This window comes from Chiloscyllium plagiosum, unplaced genomic scaffold (assembly GCF_037043375.1).
Source record: "Chiloscyllium plagiosum isolate Xiang-an unplaced genomic scaffold, Cpla_swu_hap1 HiC_scaffold_22, whole genome shotgun sequence".
In the NCBI taxonomy this organism is placed as follows: domain Eukaryota; kingdom Metazoa; phylum Chordata; class Chondrichthyes; order Orectolobiformes; family Hemiscylliidae; genus Chiloscyllium; species Chiloscyllium plagiosum.
The window spans coordinates 50586083-50604566 of NW_028270160.1; the positions used below are offsets into that span (position 1 = coordinate 50586083).

The window sequence follows — 18484 nt, forward strand, 5'->3', positions numbered from 1 at the left end:
AATGTAGCGAAGGAAGCCCTCCACCTCCTCCAGGATTTCCGCTTCCCCGGTCCCCCAACGCCTCATCTTCACCATGGACATCTAGTCCCTGTACACCTCCATCCCCCATCACGAAGGACTCAAAGCACTCCGCTTCTTCCTTTCCTGCCGTACCACCCAGTACCCTTCCACCGACACCCTCCTTCGACTGACCGAACTGGTCCTCACCCTGAACAACTTTTCTTTCCAATCCTCCCACTTTCTCCAAACAAAAGGAGTAGCCATGGGCACCCGCATGGGCCCCAGCTATGCCTGCCTCTTCGTAGGGTATGTGGAACAATCCATCTTCCGCAACTACACTGGCCCCACCCCCCATCTTTTCCTTCGCTACATTGATGACTGTATCGGCGCTACCTCGTGCTCCCACGAGGAGGTTGAACAGTTCATCCACTACACTAACACCTTCCACCCCGACCTCAAATTCACCTGGACAGTCGCGGACTCCTCCCTCCCCTTCCTAGACCTTTCTGTTTCTATCTCAGGCGACCGAATCAACAAGGACATCTACTACAAACCAACCGACTCCCACAGTTACCTGGACTACACCTCCTCCCATCCTGCCCCCTGTAAAAACGCCATCCCATTCTCCCAATTCCTTTGTCTCCGCCGCATCTGCTCCCAGGAGGACCAGTTCAAAATACGTACAACACAGATGGCCTCCTTCTTCAAGGACCGCAATTTCCCCCCCGACGTGGTCGACGGTGCCCTCCACCGCATCTCCTCCACTTCCCGCTCCTCCGCCCTTGAGCCCCGCCCCTCCAACCGCCACCAGGACAGAACCCCACTGGTCCTCACCTACCACCCCACCAATCTCCATGTACAGCGCATCATCCGCCGTCACTTCCGCCACCTCCAAACAGACCCCAGCACCAAGGATATATTTCCCTCCCCTCCCCTATCAGCTTTCCGTAGAGACCACTCCCTCCGCGACTCCCTTGTCAGATCCACACCCCCCACCGACCCAACCTCCACTCCCGGCACCTTCCCTTGCAACCGCAGGAGGTGCAACACTTGCGCCCACACCTCCCCCCTCACTTCTCTCCAAGGCCCCAAAGGAAACTTCCATATCCGCCACAGATTCACCTGCACCTCCACCCACATCATCTACTGCATCCGCTGCAGCCGGTGTGGCCTCCTCTATATTGGGGAGACAGGCCGCCTACTTGCGGAGCGATTCAGAGAGCACCTCTGGGCCACCCGGACGAACCAAACCAACCACCCTGTAGCACAGCATTTCAACTCCCCCTCCCACTCCACCGAGGATATGCAGGTCATTGGACTCATCCACCGCCAAACCACAACAACGTGACGGTCGGAGGAGGAGCGTCTTATCTTCCGACTGGGAACCCTCCAACCACAGGGGATGAACTTGGACTTCACCAGTTTCTTCATCCCCCCCCTCCCCCCACCTTGTCTCAGCCGAATCCCTCCAGCCCGGCACCGCCTTCCTGACCTGCAGTCTTCTTCTTGACCTCTCCGCCTCCATCCTACTCCGACCTATCACCCTCACCTTGACCTCTTTCCACCTATCACATTTCCAACGCCCCTCCTCCAAGTCCCTCCTCCCTACCTTTTATCTTCTCCTGCTGAACACTCTCTGCTCATTCCTGAAGAAGGGCCTGTGCCCGAAACGTCGAATCTCCTGTTCCCTGGATGCTGCCTGACCTGCTGTGCTGTTCCAGCAATAAAGTTTCAACCTTGTAGTGCATTTGGGTTAGTATAGACAGAACTAAGTTCAAGTTTGTTTGTTCACCTTTGAGCTGTGAGGTGCGATTATGTTTATACATCTAGTAGGATAGGTATGGTGTGAAACTATTTGCATGTCCTACCATCTGTAAACTTGAGGTAATCCAAAACTCTGTTACCTGAATCTTAGCTTGGACCAAATTCCATTCATGCATCATCCCTGTATTCACTGACTGTACTGTCCACTGTTTAATCATTGCCCAACTTTGTTAAAATACTCCAACTTTTAGTTTTAAATTCTTGAGAAGCCTTCACTCTCCCTCTGCAATTTCCTACCATTCCATAGCCCTTCTGAAATATTTGCACCCACTCTAATTCTGATCTAGGATCATAGAAATATAGAATCTCTGCAGTGCAGAAAGAGGTCATTCAGCTCTCTAAACTGGCCCTCCAAACAGCATCTGTCCAGACCCACCCCATCACTTTATCCCTGACCCTGCATTTATCATGGCCAGTCAACCTAACCTACACTGCTTAGGACTTTGGAGGGAAGCTGAAGCACCTTGCGGAAACCCACAGGGACTCCATGCAGACTTCACACTGGAATCCAAGACTGGAATTGAGCCTGGATGTATCCACTGTGCTGCACTATTGAGCATCTCTGCTTTAACTGATCCACTATTGGTAGCTGTGTCTTCAGCTGTTTGGGCTCTAAGCTCAGGAATTTTCTCCCTAAATTTCATTGTGTGTATCTGAAAAGGTAAGAAAAGCAATGTACCTTTTTTTCCTTATTGTCATATTCTGCTTCCCTAATACCCCTGTGAAGTGCCGTGGCATGTTTAAATGCATAATATAAATGTGAATTGTTGAGTAATGTGCATCTAGCCTGGGATTTTTGATGTCATTGTCATCCTTCTCAGCAACAAGCATCATTGTGGAACCCCCTTCTTGATCTCCTTTATCCATTCTGTGGGGATGAAGTCCACTGTTGGGTGTTGGTGTCTCATTTGATTCTCAAATGAGCTCATGATCCACATCCTCCACCACAGAGCTACCAAGTTTTACCCGTAACACACTGTTTCTGCTCTTGCCTCAGCTCATCTGTTATTAAAACACTCATCTGTGTCTTTTATTGTGACTTTTCCAATGGCTGGTCTTCTCCTTTGGATCCTCTGTAAACTTGAATTTGTTCAAACACTGCCTGTGACCTAACTTGCTAAGTCATATTGTACCCTTTTACTCCTTTGCTTTCTGACTGACATGTTTTGGTTCCTGGTTTACCACTGCCTCGATTTTTTTAAAAATAAAATACCCTTGTTTTTAAGTCACTCTCCAGTATTGCCCTTTGTCTCTGTCACTTCCTTCTGCCCTTCAATCCTCTGAAATCTGTGTTTTTTCAATTTTGGCTTGTTGGACATATGGGTTTCCATTACTTTGTCGTTGCTATAGATAAACTCTGGATTAGTTTCTCTAATCCAGTACTGATCTTGCTGCCTCTGTATATGGCTGCCCCTCTCCCCTTCATAGGCTTCTTAAAACCTACCTCTGCACTGTGCTAATGACTGAGATCTGTGTCAAAGTAATGCTTCTGTGAAACGTCTTGATGACTTATTATTTTAAATATGATTCCACAATACCCAAAACTCTGATGCCAATATCCCTTTTTTGAATGAGCAACAGTTTCATTAATGGTGTCTTAATTACTTGTAAAACAGAACTACTTACAGATGTAATTGTTCTTAATGTTATAAGTGGTAGCTGTAATCTACTTGTAGAATATGTCAGTGTTGAACAAGTACTCCAAAGTAGAGTTCTCGTATCTTTTTCTGTACAGGTTATAAACTTGAACAACCTTTTGTACCTTGTTACCCTGGAGGTTTTATTGGTGCAGGGTGCAAATTTTGTAAATGACTTAATGCAGGCATTAGTATGAGAAGCCAATAGTAAATTTTAAAAGCTGAAATAAAATGTGTGAAAGCCCTGAAGTCTGTGACAGAAGATGTATTGCAGGAGGTAGATTATTTCCAGTGTTTAATCTGTGTATTTAATCATCCATCTGCCTGTCTGGGACAAGGATCAGCTGTATCATTCTGTCTTTGGGACAACATAATGATTGAAACTCAAATTGTAATCTGGTCCGAGCAATTGAATCTGTTTTGAGTGGAGTTGCCCTATATTGTACTGTTGATGGCTCTGCTACAAACAATTTGTTTTTTTTTAAATAATGAATTGATTCATACAGGATGCATTTCTCTTGATGTGCATATTAAAAGAATTGAAATGTCAATCAGAATAAACAGATAACATGGAGGTCATGAGAGTGAGTGGAACGTTATGAATAAAATGAATCAGTGAAGGTGGGGATTTGGGTCACAAATTCATCAAATGAGCACGTGACACCTATTATCCACAATAGGCATGCCTTGTACAGCTTACATTTATCCTAAAGTGTTTATAATTAGGGCTGTTGTGGTGCAGTGGCAGTGCCCCTATGTCTGAGCCAGAAGATAGGTTCAATTTTCCCAGCCCAGATGTGTCACACATGTCCAAGCAAATTGATTAAAATAGCATCAGTATTATGGTTGGGTTGCAGGCAAGCTCCCTTTTTGTGTGCTATAATTATTCACTGATTACATGGCCCAAACTTTGATAGCAGGTAAATGCTAATAAGTCAAAATTCAGTGCACCTACTCTGAAATTTTCATATTTGTGCTAAGGTTTGTTTGTTTGTTACTGGAATAGGAAGAATTTGATTAGAAATTGCTTGGTTTTGCTTTTGTTTTTACATCACTGCTGTATGACAGTCTTTTGAATTAATCTCCATGACCCAGTTGGAGCATTGTCCATATTACTTGCTGCTCAGATTGGTTCTGTGCCATGTCAGTATCAATAAAATATTCATAATGGATATTCCTAACACTATAAATGCAGTTCACAATGAGGTGTTGCACTTAGTGTTATCCTCTGGCCTTTCTACTTAGGGACAATGATATTGTGCAGAGTTGTTTTAGAAAATATTCTTTTAATGGATTTGTGTATTGAATTTTAATGTTTACTCATGCCAGTAAACATAGCTCCAGTTACCAAAGAATTGAGATTTATTTCTGTTCTCTGCAAGTTACTTGTGTCTAATGGCACCTAATATCTGAACAATGAATTAATGAGTCCACGCTAAGAATTTACTGTCAGTGGAGATCAGGTGAAATCTCTAAGGCAGGGATTTAACTGTTGCTTTCCAACAAGATAATGGGGGACAATCTGATACGGTTTCATGTTTGAGCAAAAATGCTTTGTAAAGTCGAATGATTTCCATTCCTACTTTTGCATTACGTATAGTAGTGTGTGGGAAGATGGTAGAATCACCATTTCAAAACTTTTTGGCTGTCTCCTAAACAAGATTGTGAAAAAATATAGATATTTAACACACAATTATTTTAAGAATTATAGAATTAAACATACAGTTCCAAAAGCGTTTTAATATCTTTGAACAAATATGAAGAAACATTGATAGTTTGTAAGTCATTACGATGATCTGCATTTATCAGCATTGTATTATAAACTGTTTATGAATGCATTTTTGAACTACAAAGACATTTGCAAATATTTTATGAAAATTAAAAGCTATTATCAAATATCTTCTCTGTGAAACCAAAAGAATTATATTCTTGTAACTGTAGTATTTAATTTGTTCTTGCCACGGAAATCATTAACTTCTCATTCATTTCAGACTCAGCAATTTCCTTGAATTTGCAAAAATAATCCTTTTAAATGGTCCATCATATCATAGTAAAAATAACGTCGCCATTGATCCAAAGAGAGATGACTAGTGGTGGTTTGATTTGAGGTTCATCACACCTTGGCTGTGATTGAGAAGGTAGGTTCGTTCATAGTTGATCTTAGAGTATAGGGCAGTTGAGCCTGTGCTGTTGGCATCACACTACATTGCAAACCAGATGTTGAGCCAACTGAGCTAACCAAGCCCCAGGTAATTCTTTGTTCGGTATTTGGTCTGTATTAGCTTGTTTCCCAAGAAGCACCAAGATGTAGCTTGACTGGTGGTGAGAAGGATCATACTACCTGTATGATCCTCCATGCATATACCTGGGCCCCCTCAGCCATTGCAGCTGTGTGGGGGAGGAGACTGTCACACGCTTCCTAGTGGAATGTGTCTATGCAACAAAAGTCTGGAGAGATGCAATGATTTTTGTGACGTAGTACTCTGTGCTACAGGCTGTTCCCAGGTATGCATACTGAGACTGTGTGGTTGGAAGTCATAGAATCGTACAGCACAGAAACAGACCTTTTGGCCCAACTCATCCATGCTACCAGATCTCCGGAATGAACTCGTCCCATTTGCATGCGTTTGGCTCATATCCTTCTAAACCTTTCCTATTTGTCCACTTGTGTAAGTGTCTTTTAAACTCCTCTGCCACTTTCTCTGGCAGCTCATCCCGTATATGCACCACCCTCTGTGTGAAAAAGTCGCAGGTCCCTTTTATATCTTTTCCCTCTCGTCTTAACTATACCCTCCAGTTTTGGACTCTATACCTTGCAGAAAAGACCTTGGCTATTCACCTGATCTAACACCCTTCTGATTTTATGAACCTCAGCCTCCTCTGCTCCAGGGGACAAAAGGTGCCAGCCTATCCAGCATACGTTCCAATCTCGGTAACGTCTTCGTGAATCTTTTTTGCATCATTGTCATCATTATCGATGCCTCCATGTATATAAATAGTGTGCTGCATAAGTAAGAAATGCCTTTAATCTTTGCAACTGCAGGAATGTCAGATTACAATTTTTGTTTTTGATAGGGAAAGACTGTACAGAACTAAAGTAACGTATGTAGATAGAAAATTTATAAATAAACTTCCTTTTTGCAATAAAACACTCTGCTAATCTGGCAGCATTTGATGCAGGACCTACAGCTAGGGTTTTGAGTCCTCTTGACAAGTGCATTCCTAAAGAAGAGTCACACTGGACTCAACATTAACTCTGTTTCTCTCTCCACAGATGCTGCCAGACCCACAGAGTTTCTCCATCCGTTGTGCTTCCCTAACACTTTCCCACTGTGACTCTAATTTGAGGCTTGAAAGTGATTGCAACCCTGTCCCTCCCCCGCGTGGGGGGAAGTGCTATTAAAGGGGACTGTTACCATGGTTTTTAAACTTGGTTAGAGCTCCCTGCTAGTAATTGCTGCTTCAGAGCTCAGCCCTACTTCAGAACAGTAAAATTAAGTTAGAAAGCACGTTTGATTTTACATTTTTAGCAAACTGTGCAGAATCAACTTCTAGCTGATGTACTGTGTAACAGGATCTGTGATTTTCCAATCCCCTCTGAGTTGTGCTGTAGCAGCTGGACTATATTTTTAGTAATTTTTGAATTGACAATAAACTATGCTCCATTTTCTTTTTCTGGTGTTGAGGCTTGGTTGTATAGTCGTATACACATTCCTGATGAAGGGCTTTTGCCTGAAATGTTGATTCTCCTGCTTCTCGGATGCTGCCTAACCTGTGTTTCTTCACAGGTTCCAACTTTCCAACTCTATCGTCGTAGTACTGGTGAACCTTTGCAGTGGCTTTGGTGATTTAAATTTGTTTGTCCCATTTTCCCCCTGAAGCTTAGTTATGAGATGTGGGTCTGACAGACTAAGCCATTCATTGCTCATATGCAAGTTATTTTTAAATGACTTGCTAGGGCATTTCAGAAGGTAATTATGAATCAATCGCTTGCTGCAAATCTTGCGTCACATGTCGGCTAAGCAGGGTAAGGACGACAGATTTCCTTCTGGGAAGCATGAGTGGACCAGATAGGTTTATATGACAATTAATAATAGTTTAATGGTCATTGCAAGGTTTGTGAAGGTTTGTAGCTCAGGTTGAGGTTTAGGGTGTAGGTTTGCTCGCTGAACTGTAGGTTTGATATCCAGACGTTTCATTACCTGGCTAGGTAACATCATCAATGGCGACCTCCAAGTGAAGCTAAGCTGTTGTCTCCTGCTTTCTATTTATATGTTTGTCCTGGATGGGGTTCCTGGGGTTTGTGGTGATGTCACTTCCTGTTCGTTTTCTGAGGGGTTGATAGATGGTATCACTTTCTCCTTTAAGTTGAACAGTAGAAGCAACATGAATAGGTGGAGTCAGACTCCCTCAGAACTGGGGTTTTAGTTTAGCTTTCAGTAGTTGTTTGGGTTTTGAAGTTGGCTATGGAAGCTGTCTTTCTCTCTGTTACAGCTAAAAGCTGGAATTCGCTACTGGAATTTTTCCTTGATGTTCTTTGCTCCTGAACCGGAGACTTATTGCATGTGAGATCATCCATTTTACTGAATTCGCCAGGGTGTTTGTGGGTGATACCATATTGGAACAGTTGCTGTTTAGTAGTTAAATAATCTATTATTCTGTTAGCTTTCCAATAATGTTAAAGAAAGGCCAGTATTTCATTTTGTGTTTTAACTGTAGAATAAGAATAAAGTATGTTTTGTTTAAAGGTGAGTAGTTTAACTAATTGACTTACATCTGGAACACAGCACCTTACACTTCTTAAATAAGTAATAGTTAGGGTCTAGCTTGTTTCTCTTGATATATTTGAAGTGGATTTGGTGTGGTCCGTAACACTAAACTTTAGCCAACTCAGCCCTGTTCTCTAGAATTCCGTCCTTTAAATGTCTTCTACCATGCTACTCTTACCTCTGTCTTAAATATTCTTTCTCAAAATCTGTTGTTACTTCCAAAGGATAGGGGATTTCCATATTGAAGTTTAAATTCTATCTTTGTAATCTTTGGTTATCATGCAAAAACATTCCAGTTTATCTTTGGAGTGACTTTTTCATATAGTTGAAGGACAACTGAGATTGACCAAGCTACTCTCTCCAAATACAACAATTTGTGATTTGGTAAAATAAATGCTTATTTGGTTTCTTTTGAATTATATATGTTTAAGAATATGCACTGAGTTCTGAATGCTATGATATAGGTTAGCATGTTTTTTGGAGTTAGTCAAAGTCTTGAAGTATGAAGAAGGTGGTTCTTTGGCCCATCTTGTCCATGCATCATTAATTCAATGAAGTATCTTTCTACTCTAATCCCATTTTCCAGCAATAGGTTCCTGGCCTTGTATGTATGGTGTTTCAGGTGCTTATTGAAATACTTAAATGTTTTGAGCATTCTTGCTTCCACCACCCTTTAAGCCAATGAACTCTAGATACCTACCATTTTCTGGGTGAATTCTTTTCACAGGTACCCTCTACATTGCCTAAACCCTGCCCCTGGTTGTTTACCCCTCTACTAAGGAGAAAGGTTTCTCCTGATCTATGTTATTTATGCCCCTCAAATTTTGTACACCTCAGTGAGATCCCCTTTCCACTTTCTCTGTTCTAAGCAAAATAGCACCAGGCTGTCTAGTCTCCCTTCGTAATTGAAGGGCTGTAACAGTGTGAAAGAGTACCTTGCAGTTGAGATGATCGGAAAAGGGACCTTCTGTGATTTCTTGACTAGCTATAAATTTTATCATTCTATTATGGCAAACATGCACTCTGTCAAATATGGTAAACTGGTTAGCCTCCAAAACTAGTTGAAATTTGGAAACCAAAATTAATTTTGAAAAATGTCCAGCATTGTAAAAATCTTACCCAATATATGCACAGTGTCATCAGTTCTTTTTGTCAATCCCAATTAAACAAATAACTTGTCTCCATTTTATTAAGTGTGTACACCATACTTCATGAATTCTGAAATAATCAAAAACATAATTATGGCGCATACAATAAATCTGAACTTGTCATCGAATCATACCTCAGGATGAAGACAGGATCTCCATTCTCTACCTGACAATGGAGAGAACAGTTGTGCTGTATCTGTTGGATCTCTTGAGCAGTCCTTCTGTGCTTTGATCTAAGTGTCGTTGATGCACATTGTGGTGTTGGTTGGTTCAGACTAGTTGACTAATCCAGCTGAAGGTTTTGCCTCCAGATACAGGAGGCAAGCAAACATGCATTTTATTTGCATAATTTCACCAGAAGTAGGTGAATTTGCAAGATTTTACCTTGGGCCAACAATGTGACATCTTGGTTTTGCATCCCCCCGATCTGCTGTCCACCACAACTTCTAACGGGACTCAAAAATATTTGAAAACGCTGACTTCTGATAGTAAATTTGTTTGTGACTGTAATGTTCTTCAAGAAAAATCTATTCATCTACTGGTCAAAATACCAGTTAATTTAGAAGATACTTTGGGCAGAGCAATAACATACTACAGGGTTAAACTGAACTAATCCGAGCCACTTGAGCATGAGTTGTTCATTAAAGCTGTTCTGTTCTACTTCCGTTGTTGTAGACAATGATCCACTTAGAGCTTAATGAATCCAATGTACATCTGTTGCTATTAAAACAAAGAGCAGCCAACAAACTAAATGGAAATCCCTTGACACAGTTGTGCAATGGAAAACAATTGAGTCGAGATCTGCTGCAGTCAAGGATATGAAAACTTATTCTGGTGCGAAGCTGTCAGCCAAACCAGGGGCTTTGTAGCTTGAGCTTTCTTCCACTGTTTTCACAAGAGGACTGTTTCCTTTGGTATCTACATTTAATCATGTTATGATTGAACTAATGGGTATTTGAATCAAAGCTACAAATATACTTATGGCCTCAGCAGTTTTTATTGATATACATTGCATGTACAGTATGCTCAGCCTTGCAAACAATATGGATGTAGAGGACAAAAGCAACATTCATTCTGTTAGGGGAAAAAAAACTTTTCAAACTAGATACTTTTACTGCAAGCTGCTGTTGCCCTGAGTGTTCCTAATGCCTAATAGCACATAGTGCGCTAAAGCAATGCTGTAATGAAACAGATTTGGCAGCTTCACCCAAATGGAAAGCTCTGTCCAGCTCTCTCTCAAATGAAGCCTGTAAATGGATGCTAACCATCCTTTTGAAATAACCAAGCAGATACAACTGTGCCCTTAGCAATCGATGTAGCTAGCAGTTTATTGGTGTGACTTGTTTACCAATAGAAGAATTTCCAAATGTGTGTATGTTGATTTATATTGTAAAGAAACCTTATTTAAACAATTTTCTTGCTATAGAGTTGTTGATTTGTTAGTCAATAAAATGTTCACTTCTGTGGTGGGAAAGAAAAATTCTCCCTCAAAGTAATGGAGATGGTAATGCTGACATTATTTTGCACATGATATTAAGTTCCCCATCTACTCCACATTTTGTGTTCTTGCTATCCTCACTGTTTCTTCCAAATGGCATTCAATATGGGTGAGAACCAACTCATTAGTTGAAGGTTATTAGATAGTCATTGTTATGAGACTTCATGAGGTCTGGAATCACTGAGGATCTCCAGGGCAATTCCCTTATAACTGTATACCATTGTGTTGTCAGCTGTGGTGGTTTGTTTTGCCAATGGGTAAGGATTTGTCTGGGGCAGTGGCTTTAATGTAAGTTTGCAAGCAGCAGGTTTCTGTCATCCTGCCCTTGGGAGTAATTGTAAAATTACAAGCAATTGAGATGAACGTGCAAGGAAGAACAGAAGAATTCATATTTCAATTGACTGAACTACACAAGGAAAATGACAGAATAATGTTGCAAAGAGCAATGACTGAACTTGATTAAATTTTGCATGATTTTCTCAGAAATGAGTTTGCAAAGAGGTACAAATGAGTTCTGTGTTGTAAAGAAGATGGCACATCGGAACGTGAGAATGCGGTTTGCTATTCTGTTATAATCGTACCTGATTTTGAACTAACGCTTCATAAATCTCACGATGCCACCACCTTTGGCATCCTCTAAAATGGTGACCTCTGAGGGGTGTGCCACCTCCACATTTCTCTCCAAGTCGCATGCAGAATCCTAACTCAAAAGTATTGTTATTCCTTTATTTTCACTGTTCCTGAAACTCCTTTCCTAGAGGCAATATGGTTGAGATGAGGGCATGTGATGGCCTACCAGTATTATTGTTAGACTTGTAACCCAGAGACCCAGGTAATGCTCTGGGACCTGGGTTCAAATCCCACCAAAGGGAATTCAATTTTTAAAAAATTTGAAATTGAACATTATAAGAATGACTGACTGTGAAACTGTTGTCAATTGTCAGAAAAACACTAATACCCTTTAGGGAAAAGACCTGCTGTCATTACCTGGTCTTACTTGCAAGTGAGTTCAAAGCACAGCAAAGTGACTCATAACTCTTCTGAAATGGATTAGCAAGCCACTCGGTTGCTAGAAAGTCTCAAAAATGGAATAAAAACCAGGGATTGGGGGGGGAGGGGTGTTCGCTCCACTGGTTGGAGTCATTGAAATGTACAGTGTGGAAACTGGCCCAGCTGGTCAGCATGGATGAGATGTTCTAACCTAATCTAGTCCCATTTACCAGCATTTGGCCCCTATCCCTCTTTAAACCATTCCTATTCCTATACCCATCCAGATGCCTTTAAAATGTAATTGTACTACCCTCCACCATTTCCTCTGGCAGCTCATTCCATACCCCCTCCACCCTCTGCCTGAAAAAGGTCCACCTCGGGTCCCATCTACATCTTTCCCCTCTCACCCTAAATCTATGCCCTCGAGTTCTGGACTCCTCCATCCCAGGGGAAAGACCTTCCTGATGAAAGGCTCAGGCCTGAAACGTTGATTCTGATGCTTTTCGGATGCTGCCTGACCTGCTATGCTTTTCCAACTCTTGACTCTGATTTCCAGCATCTGTAGACCTCACTTCCTCTTGTCTATTTACCGTATCCATGTCCCTCATGATTTTATAAACCTCTATAAGATTACCTGTCAGCCTCCAACACGCCAGGGAAAACAGCCCCAGTCTGTTCAGCCCCTCCCTATAGCTCAAACCCTAACTCTGACAACAGCCTTAAATCTTTGAACCCTTTCAAGTTTCACAACATCCTTCAAGTAGGTGGGAGACCAGAATTGCACAAACTCTTCCAAAAGTGGCCTAATCAATGTCCTGTACAGCTGCAACATGATCTCCCAACTCCGATACTCAGTGCTCTGACCAATATAGGCAAGCGTATCAAATGCTGCCTTCAATATCCTATCGACCTGCAACACCACTTTCAAGTAACTATGAACCTGCACTTCAAAGTCTCTTTGTTCAGTAACACTCCTCAGGACCTTACCATTACATGTATATGTTCTGCCTTGATTTGCTTTTCCAAAATGCAGCACCTTGTATTTACCTAAATTGAACTCCATCTGCTACTCCTTAGCCCATCTAATCAAAACCCTGTTGCACTCTGAGCTAACCTTCGCTGTCCACTACACCTCCAATTTTGGTGTCATTTGCAAACTTATTAATTGTATTTTCTATGTTTACATCCAAATCATTTATATAAATGATGAAAAGCGGTGGTTCCACCACCGATCCTTGTGGCACACATTGATTATAGGCTCCAGTCTGAAAAGCAACCCTCTACCACCAACCTTTGTCTTCTACCTTTGAGCCAGGTCTGATTTCAAATGGCTTGTTCTCCCTGTATTCCGTGTGTCTAACCTTGTTAACCAGTCTACTATGGGGAACCTTGTTGAACGTCTTACTGAAGTCCACATAGATCACGTCTATTACTCTGCTGTCATCAATCCTGAGTTTTTTGAAGAGGTAATGAAATCAGGTTAGTGAGACATGATTTCTGATGCACAAAGCCATGATGACTATTTCTAATCATCTTTGCCTTTCCAAATACATGTAAATCCTGTCCCTCAGGATACCCTCCAACACCTTACCCACCATTGATGTCAGGCTCACTGGTCTACAGTTCCCTGGCTTTTCCTTGCCACATTTCTTAAATAGTGACACCACGTTAGCCAACCTCCATTCTTTTGGCACCTTCCCTGTTGCTATTAATACAAATGTTTTTCAAGATATCAGCATCTATTTCCTCACATTCGAATCTTCCATATCCTTCTCCACAGTAAACACCGATGCAAAATACTTGTTTAGTATCTTCCCCCATCTCCAGTGGTTCCATACATAGGCTGCCTTGCTGATCTTTGAGGGGCCCTTTTTTCTCCTTAATTACCCCTTTGTCTTTAATGTTTTTGTTAAAAACCCTTTGGATTCTCCTCGACCCTGTTTGCCAAAGCTATCTCATGTCCCCTTTTTGCCCTTGATTTCCCCCTTGAGTATATTCCTACTGCCTTTACAATCCTCTAAGGATTCAGTCAATTTCTACTGCCTATACCTGACATATGTTTCCTTTTTTTGTGACCAAAACCTCCATTTCTTTAGTCATCCAACATTCCCCACACCTACCAGCCTTGCCTTTCACCCTAAAAGGAGCATACTCTCTCAGTACTCTAGACATCTCATTTTTGAAGGCTTTTCATTTCCTAACCATCCCTTTACTTGAGAATATCCACTCCCAATGAACTTTTCAAAGTTCTTGACTAATACCGTCAAAATTGACCTTCTCCGACTTAGAACTTTAATGTTTACATCCAGTCTATCCTTTCCCATAACTATTTTAAAACTAATAACATTATGGACGCTTGTCTAAAGTGCTCCTCCACTGCTTAGTCACTTGCCCTGCCTTACTTCCCAAGAATAGGTTGCAGCTTCTTTAGTAGGTACATTCACATATTGAATCATAAAATTTTCTTGTACACACTTAAATTCCTCTCCATCCAACCCTTAACACTAGGGGAGGCCCAGTCTATACTTGATCTGACACTGTTTGGTGTGCAAGCATTTCCTATTCTCACTCCTGAATGGTTTGGATTTTAGATGATGAATATGTAGTTATGTGCATATAGTTTCTTTCAATAACTCTGTGCCCACTCTGCTTATTAGCTTGAAAAGCTTTGTTCAAAACACCTGTTAACACTTTACATTGCATGCACTATCCCTGCCTGTGTAGTATTGTTCTTTTAGCTACAGCCAATATGTTAGGAAATATTGTCTAGAACTAACCTCCATACTGGAGTGGTCTAATCAGAACTTGTATAGTTCAAACTTGTACTTTCTATATTATGTTCCTCTAGATATAAGAACCTCCCTTCCATTTATACTTTTTGATTTTCTATACTGCTCATAGTTTAAACTCTTTTACTGGAGTGTAATTGATGAACAAAGTCCTGAGTGCTCAATATCTGAAATTGCAGCAGAAAATGCTAGAAATACTGAGCAGATCATACAGCGTCCGAGGATATAAACTGAATATTTCAGTTGTATTATTCTTTGTACATTCTCCCCGTGTCTGCGTGGGTTTCCTCCGGGTGCTCCGGTTTCTTCCCACAGTCCAAAGATGTGCAGGTCAGGTGAATTGGCCGTGCTAAATTGTCTGTAGTGTTAGGTAAGGGGTAAATGTAGGGGTATGGGTGGTTTGCGCTTCGGCGGGTCGGTGTGGACTTGTTGGGCCGAAGGGCCTGTTTCCACACTGTAAAGTAATCTAATCTTCTGCCAAAGGTTCATTGATTATTTTCAGCTCCTGTTTTTACATTATTGGTAATCAAAGAAATTTGGGTTCCTTTGTTCAATAACCAAAGGAGAATATATCACACTTTTAATTCCAAAAGCTTACGTTTTAACAGAGAAGTGTGTGATGATGTTAAGCCTCACTATTCTGTGGTCCCTCGCAGATATGTAAAAACCCAATTTAAACCACCAAGGTAGTCAATTTGCCTGACGTCCTGCTACTCGGGACCAAAAGCAATTCACACCAGGTTTTGTCATTAACAGGAAAATAAATCTACCTTTTAAGCACACTTATTCTTTAACATATAACGAAGAAAAAGAAAAAATTACTGATCTGTTATTTGAGTTAAACATTGCAGTTCACTGCTGCAATGATAACAAAGTGTGAAAAATGTGCACCACTTGATTTTCCAAATTGCAAAATTTAGTTTTAGCTACGTAGCGGTGTCTGAGTTTTATCCCAATTTATAGTTCTACAATGAAAAATGTGTGGTTGTATATTTGCTACCTAACTCTTTAATGGCTCGACAGGTCGTCACGTCCTTCTGGAGAGAAATTAGGGATGGACCATGGCAGCTGTACTCTATGGAAAAATAAACATGAACAATCCAAACAGTTTAGCATGCAGGTACAGAACTTATTTAGGAAGATGAAAAAGCAAAGACTACATTGACTTAATTGCTTGGATTGCAGTGCAAGAATAAAGAAGTGTATAGTTGCATTAGGTTTTTGTCAGACCACACCTCAAGTAAAATGCAGTATTTTGGTTTCTACTCGAGCAAAATTATACTTGCCATGAGGGGGAGTGCAAGAAAATTGGTTAGATTTCTTGGCTGATGAATGTGATGTGATTGCATTGTGATGCTCAGAATTTTTTAAGAGAACTTGACAGGGTTGATCATCTCTCTCTACATGGCAAGTAGATTTAGAGTCCGTGTTGCTGGAACGACATGAGAAATTTCTATATTTAGGATTGTAAATCTTCTGAAATTCTGCAATCTAAAGGATGGGTATTCAGTCATTCAAGGCTGAGATTGATGGATTGTGAGAGAAAGTGCATTTAAAGACGCAAATCTTTATTTTACTAAATGGTGAAATGTGCTTGAAGGACTGTATGGTCTACTTTTTTTTAATGTGCTTAGCTTTGTAGAAAACCTTGACTGAACTCAAACTGTCTTAGAAGCAAATCTAATTCAGCGAAGGCACTCTCAGCTACTGTGGGAATCTGTGATTGAGTATCTGGAATGCCATTAACTTTTGGCTAGACTGTTTCACCTTCTGTCCCCCATGTGTGTACTGACTGTGCATACATTTTCTCTTTGTGCTGCTTGTGTGGATACAGAACAGTTTGCACTCTTTGAAAGATTGTTATATTGTCATGTATTATTCAGTTCCTGTTTTGCGTTGCACTGTGGTGTCAGGAGATGTACTATCCAAATATATATTTGGTAGATTTTCAGAAGCATGATGTTATGTTTGGCATGTTTCCATATTCAGTATGTGTATGAAAGATTGATATCGGAAGAAAAAATGATTAATGATTTTACCTTTGGCTGTTTGACTTTTTAATTGCCACAGTAGCTTTGGGTCAGCATTTGGAGAGCTTGCCAGAGTCAACTGGACCAGCAGACCACACGACAAAGCTGAAGTATTTAGTTTTCCAAGTATTATCCTGTACTTTATCCTGCAGGCATGTTTCTCACTTATGTATTTATAATGTTGTATTAAGACAGTAATACTTGCAGATTTGGTGCATTCCACATTTCTGTTTTTAATTTGCAGCTAAGTGAAATGTAATTTGTATGCAGGTCAATGATTTACTTGTCACTCTTATGGTTTGTTGCTGGGGTTATCTGGCTTGTACAGGTAGTACTCCTATAATGCTGTAGCTGTGTTCCTGTGTAATGCCCTGCAGTAGAAATAATTGGGCCTATGGGAAAAACAGGGTTGGGGCGAATCACCAAAAATACCCGTAAAAATTGAAACAAAGATAGTAGTTAGCCTAACAAAAATGATAGCACAGTCTAAGTAAATTTTTGAATTGTTGTAACCGAACTGTTGTATGGTACCATATAATGTAATTCATCAGAATCTTCAACTGATGACACTCAATTGGCTGAACTACATTCTAGCCATCCAATAGTAACACTGCATAAGTCAGATCCCAGAATGAAACCTGTCTTGATAGATCAAGGGCTGAATCCTAATTTCTTTCACCAAATGTCAGTTTTGTCAAGTTTCTTGGAGGGTTTTACATCGTGATGCTCGAAGACGTCTATCACCTTATTTTACAAAACCTGCCTGGTTTATTACTTACCCCATCTTTTGATGCCCCTCTCTCACATTCTAGCGCCATCTTACCCTGTGCCATTTCCAAAACAGCTCACCAATTCCTGGATATCCCAGAAATGTCCAACATCTGTGGTGCAGCACCAGCTTTAAAAAGATATTGTGCACCCAGACAAGAGCTGTCAGCTCGAAACTCCCTACATGGTTCCTGACATTGGTCCTTGATGTGTCAGACAATGGAAAATCTCTGCCTCTCTTTGTGGGCAGGGGCATGGAGGTGCTGCTGTTGGGGATGGGGTGATGCAGAGGCAGGACATCCTTTTCTCCCAGGCCAACAGAGATGTTACTCTACTGGAACCACTCCAACCTGGACCAGGGTTACCATCCAGGCCAGTGCAATCTCAACCATCTGAAGGAATGCACAGAATGTAGGAAGAAGGTGAATGACTTTCACCGCTCTGCCCAGTGAAAGTGTCACCATCTTCTCATGGATGCCGCACACTCTGTCTCTGCTACAGTATCCACCATTTCCTGCAGCATCTTTCCCACTCACTTTAATCGTCACTAACATCTGACCCTGAATAACCCTGAATCACTTCTGCAAAGCCTACTCACCCCCCTCAGGACAAGTCCACACATGCATCAAAAGTAACAGCGCGCCACCTTTCCCTCCCTCCCGTCACCATGTGCAGAGTTTCTTGACACTGACCACTGAACAGCTGACTGACCATGTCCAAGTCCCTGAAGTGTTTTTTTTTCCAGTTGGTTACCATAGTGATTAGTCACTGGAACAGATTCATATGAGTCTGCATATATTCTTTAACATCTGAATATATTTTTGAAGCTCAGAAGAAAAGCACTTAATACAAACAACAAAGTCAAGTTTCAAACTGCTCAATACTGGAGGTGGATGTGGCCAGTTTGAGCCTCTTTCCAGAAGGAAGTGGAGACCCCTGCGACCATTTTGATGATGGATGTCTAAAGGGATTGCACAACGATGGTGAAGTGGAGGCGGCTGTAGTCTGTGAACTGGAACATTAAGCGTCAG

The 18484-nt window shown here is 41.2% G+C and overlaps 1 protein-coding gene across 4 annotated transcripts in view; it reads left to right on the forward strand.

The window, feature by feature from the left end:
- Positions 1 to 18484, forward strand: part of sgms1b (sphingomyelin synthase 1b) — a 113715-nt gene that overhangs the window by 10929 nt on the left and 84302 nt on the right. The gene's annotated exons all lie outside the window — the stretch shown is intronic.